The following is a 6,000-nucleotide window of genomic DNA, read 5'->3' on the forward strand; positions in this document are numbered from 1 at the left end:
AAGCACCCTCTCAAACACTGACCATTAGGATGTATTCATAGTTTGACCACTTGATCTCACCTCGGATCACCGGGTTTTCTGCAGATGGGGATACGTGAGTTGGGAGAACAGGAAAGAACTACTTCTCTACTCCTCCAGACACAGATATTAAAGCACATCAACAGAATTAGAGGGTTGGGCTTGTTTGTTTGTTTTTACTACCTCCAGACCCAGTCTGCCACAGAGTCAGGAGTGTTTGCAAGCTCACAGGCTGACTGTTGATAGTACTCCAAACGCCTCTGGTATGTTTGTTGCTCAGGACAACTCTAAAATTCTCTCTACATGTATTCTTGCAAGTACATCAGTAAGCACATTTGAGCTTTCTAACACCTAGCTAGTTCCTAGAGCATAGTCACCTGCACAGCAATCCAGTCCAGCACTTTCAGAAACACTAGCAAGCTGTTTCTACAGGACCAGGGCTGTATTCCTACTAGAAGAAGCTGAAAAATACAAAGAACACATAGATAGTGGTACACAGAAGGTATGCTAAAAACCTTCAGACTGGAGCCAACTTAGGAACTCAATAGTTCAGAGGGGCAAAACTTGCTCTTGGAAGTTAAGCACCCTGAGCAGTATTATACTGCAGTAAGAACTCGCAGAATTTTTATGCGATGTTTTAAAGGGGGGCACTTCGTAACACAGAGTGCTAAAAGGGACCACTTCCTGCCACAGACCTTAGGAACGTAACCATCACGCAATTTTGAGGAGTTTCCATGACTCACATTGAAACAGTATTTTGACAAGACACACAGATACATACTTCACAGCTTGCTTTCATGCATTATCTAATAATACCAATTCACATGAAACATTTCAGAATCAGAGTAGTACCTTGCTTACTATCCTATGTTGTATCAGTAACTATTTAATGTAAAAGAAATATGCAGCTGCATCTCATATATACCAAATTTCACTGAAAACAATTTAGGCACCAATTACTGTTTCAATGAGCATGTTCTCACTGAAAAGCTTCTGCAAGATAAGAATTTGGGAGTTTTTACCTAGAGGTTGGTTATCCACCAATTAGCAGAGCTTATCATAGACAGTGGCACTTATCTCTTTAACTACGCTTTTATCTTTTATACTTTAGTTCACACTTCATATTTTAATAGTGAAACACTAGCTTATGGAAAGCTTTTAAGTGTTTTGTTTCAGTATTTTTACTGCACTAATAGAAGAAATCTGATGAGCCACCTAGTAGCACTGATTTCTAGAATTAACTGTAGACAATGAGATATTTGGAAAAAAACTCTTTTTGGGATGCAGCATTTTTAGTCATTAGGAAAAAAATAGGAAGGCCTGTAGAACTTTAGAAAATATCTACACAGTAAACTCTATTTCAAAGTATTTATAGCCTTTAAAATATTAAAAGGATACTTGGAAAACTGGAGTAAAGGTTGATTTCCCACAAAAAGTATGGGCCTTTGCCAATATACTGTGTATATGCGGGAATGGGAAGGAGAGGGGAATAGAAGAGATGCACATACCAAAACAAGTAATCGGTGACTCAGTACTTCCTAAGTGCTCATATTTTACAGCTCTGCAGAGAGGACAGTAAAAAAAACTAGCGAAGTGCCTAGAAAAGTACACTAAACAGGAACTAGCTAGATTTCTTCTATAGCAGGGAAGGGAACTGTAATAAACACACTTAAAAGATGTGGGTATCTGGAACCTTTTAAAGATTCTCTAACATGCCACCCAAAGGATTTCTTATTGTTGCATGGTGTCTTATCCATTGTTAAAATCCAGACCATTTCTATCCAAACTGCTGACATGCCCCACAGCAGGACAGTTGTTCTAACATTCTTGTCAGTCACAGCAGCACAGAAGGCATAGAAAATACCAATTATTAAATAACACAAGTTATAGTAGCCTCCTGCTTTAACTGAGCTTTATAGTCCCTTTTTCTTTTCCCTGTCCATTCTTGTATTCATCTTCCCTCCCTTCAATGGCATCCTTGATCTCCTCCCATCTCCCAGGCAAGGCAGTATCACACATTTTCCAGCAGGCCTGTGTATTTCTACTGTAAGTAGGACATGACCAGCCATCACTTATCTGCAGGTCAGACTCCATGTAACACACCTCTCTTCAACCAAACCCAGGAGAGCAAAGACATACTTCAGTAACTTTACTTTCCAACATTACACCATTAAGGGCTCAGAGTATGCACTAGCTAGCACTGATCAGCTAAATGAGCTGGCAGCAGTCAAAGCCAGTCTGAACCCCAGATATGCACCGAACACGCCTCTCAAACGATGGTTTCTTCAGTTAAAATAGTCTCAGCTATCTCTGTTCACCAACCTTGTGCAAGAATCCATGCATTAAGATCGCTTTCGGTAAGAGCCATTAAGAACATGAACTATGGAGATGCCTTCCCTCAGCCTCAGTGGATCCCTAAACCTGGTCTAATTTACAATGGTTGAAATAAATCAGTGGTATTTTTTTCTAGTAGTGAACAGAAATGCTAACCTCCTCAAGTGAAAGGAAATATTTAAGGCTACCCAGATCACAGCTATTTGCTTTTATGGCTCTGTCTACACAGTTTGCTACATATTTATAGAACCTGATTCAGTTCCTAAAGAGCCTGAAGAAGTCGGCATGTGGCTGTAACCAAGCATTCTGTATTTGGATACTTACACTTAAATTACCCATGTGTCATGTCACCCTAGCAATTTAAGGATAATGAAAAAACACCCCACCCTGAGAAGCAGGTGAGCCTGAAAGGAGACTGAATTCACAGAACTGTTCACCCATTAAATCATTTTGGGACGCTACAGAAAATGAGTTTTGTTTAACAGTAAGTTAAAAACACTTTTTTCTTAGGAAGGTGGAAAATTTAGAATAACTGAGGGAAGATTCACTTTTACAACTCTTAGTCTCTACTCACCAGGCCAGTATTTGAGTTTCCTACAGCCAGTAGCATTCCTGGCTGGAGGGTATTAACATCCTTGTATTAAATCCTGCTGAAAGAACATAACCCACACAATTTACCCAACATTTCACAGAATCACAGAATCGTCTAGGTTGGAAGAGACCTCCAAGATCACCTAGTCCAACCTCTGACCTAACACTAACAAGTCCTCCACTAAACCATATCACTAAGCTCAACATCTAAACGTCTCTTAAAGACCTCCAGGGATGGTGACTCAACCACTTCCCTGGGCAGCCCATTCCAATGCCTAACAACCCTTTCAGTAAAGAAGTTCTTCCTAATATCCAACCTAAACCTACCCTGGCGCAACTTTAGCCCATTCCCCCTCGTCCTGTCACCAGGCACGTGGGAGAATAAACGAACACCCACCTCGCTACAGCCTCCTTTAAGGTACCTATAGAGAGCGATGAGGTCTCCCCTGAGCCTCCTCTTCTCCAGGCTGAACAACCCCAGCTCCCTCAGCCACTCCTCCTAAGACTTGTTCTCCAGACCCCTCACCAGCCTCGTCGCCCTTCTCTGGACTCTCTCAAGCACCTCGACGTCCTTCTTGTAGCAAGGGGCCCAAAACTGAACACAGTACTCAAGGTGCGGCCTCACCAGAGCCGAGTACAGGGGGACAATCACTTCCCTAGACCTGCTGGCCACGCTGCTTCTTATACAAGACAGGATGCTGTTGGCCTTCTTGGCCACCATTTTCTGTTTGCCCTCTGTGTCCCAAAGTACCTTCTAGAACCAGAAGCTTCAGAACTGGCAACATGAAATGATGCTAGGGTGGGAACTCATTTACAGCCTCAGTGATGCCAGACCAACAATTCTCATGCACGTAAGCAGGTATCATTCTCTACTCTTCTGTTCACAACACCAACTGAATCAAGACATACTTGTTAAAATTGCTACACAGAAGTAGAAGACAAACTCAACAGATAATTCATCAGCAAGGTAAGAGAAGTATGTACTATGTGGACTAGAGAGAACCTCAGACACATTTAGTATTTTTGAGTACCTTCTTACCTAAACCTCATCCTAAATAAATTGATGAAGCAAGCCACTGACCAGAAATGAAAACTTAAGAACACAAGTGCAGACTTCATAGCAAAGCTGTGATAAAGAACCAATACACAATGCAAGCCCACTGCTTTATGATCAGCTGCTTTATCTCCTCTATCAAATAACATTTATGTATTTTACATGGTGAATAATATTTGCATCAATTATTCTGAAGTTACTAAACCCAAACATTTATTTATGAAGGGGAAAGCTGCAGGAATGAATTCTAGTAACAGGGGGTGGTGTAGTAACAAACCCTGATTTGAAGAAATCTTCGGGTCCTGAAGTGAGACTTGAAGACATCATTTACAAACTACAGGAAGAGATGTTATGTACTTCAAAGACAAGAATTAGTGAAAAACAGAACATCAAGTGCCGTGTTAGGTTTCTCATGATAACGTCAGCTATGCAGAAGAGACAACTCCATGCTGCCACAGTAGGGGATGTCCCCCTCTAGTTTTATGTTCATTTAATGACTATGAACTAGCTATTACTCAAAATGTCTGCTCCTGACAGTCATCTCACTAGTTGCTTTGATATTTGCAAGTCAACACAAGAAAGTCAGTTCTAAAGAACTGTTTTTTCCATATCATCCAGTGACAAATCAGTGAAAAAGCCGCATAATTTCCCATCATGCTTTCAGATACTAGGAGTGTATAGAGAAAAAAGTTTTCTATGATTAACAGACAAGGTTTTCCTTATAAGGCTAACTGCAATCGTGCTAGAAACTCCAGGCAATTAATACTGCTTGGAATCTCTTACTTTTTTGCTCACCAAGACAGACTAAGTTACAGTCTTCCTGCGTAATACAAACTCAATCATTTTATAAAATTCCTAAAAATTTCTGCAGGCTTATCTTCATTAGTGCCAAGCTTACATCAGTGTATAGGGCTCAAACTAAGTAGATTACTTGAAAAAATGATTACCTGTACCAGCAGAAATGGGAGCTTCCCATCCACATGAGCATTTTAAGACGCAGCTGAACACATCTGCAGAAGATACCTACTTTGTTATTTCAAATGTTATTTCTGCAGGTTTTTTAAACTGGCACTTGTTTCAGTTATCTAACCACTCCATTCCAGTCAAACTTTACAGAAAGAAGAGTGACAGGGCTCTCAACTTAGTTTATTAACTTTGTTTATTAACAGCTGAACTTCGTAGCAGCATGATTTCTTACACTACCACTGTTATTCAAATAGTTTAACGTCTTCACTGAAACTAACATATATTGAATAACAGTTATTTCTGTGGAGTTAAGCAATAAAAAAGTGTGACATGATTTACAGAACTTGATGTGACTTACTATATAGCCATCAGAAAACTACCAATCTGTTGGAATGAGTTGAAACCCAGAGTAGATTTAAGTTTTCCCTCAAAAAAAAAAAATAAAAATCACGGGATAAGCTTCTGGTAACATTTCACAATTAGTAACACAAAGCTGTATTGAAAGCATGCACCTAAGATTGTTATTACAGTTACAAACGCATTGTTATAATTACCCCTTGACAAAGCATAGCTAACTAAGTCTTTAAAACACTACATAAGTTATAAAATTATTCCTCACAGACTTGCAACATTTTTTGTGTGCGCTTTTTTTTTTTAAGGCTGGGCAATTAAAGGATTAAATGAAGGGAACAGTAATAATTGTGACACAGTTGGTTTTTTTACACAAAGGTATTAAAACTAGGTAGGTACTCTCCAACAAATCTAATGGACTATTTCAGACTCCATGGGTATAAAAACTGCTTCCGTAAGTGCTCCGGTTTAACAAGGTTTGTTGTCTAAGATGCATCTTCATGAAGTTAAAAAATGGGATGCTTAAATGGCAGTATAACCATCACCACGTATTAAAACGGTTCCTGCATTTCAACTTCTAAGAATGCTGCTTTCAAATTCAAAAAAAAGGAGATAAACCTGTTAGTACTAACAAATTACTGCAAAAACTTATTGAACAGCAAGCAGGACATGAGACACTTGCCTTC

Source organism: Cygnus atratus, chromosome 1, assembly GCF_013377495.2.
Source record: "Cygnus atratus isolate AKBS03 ecotype Queensland, Australia chromosome 1, CAtr_DNAZoo_HiC_assembly, whole genome shotgun sequence".
In the NCBI taxonomy this organism is placed as follows: domain Eukaryota; kingdom Metazoa; phylum Chordata; class Aves; order Anseriformes; family Anatidae; genus Cygnus; species Cygnus atratus.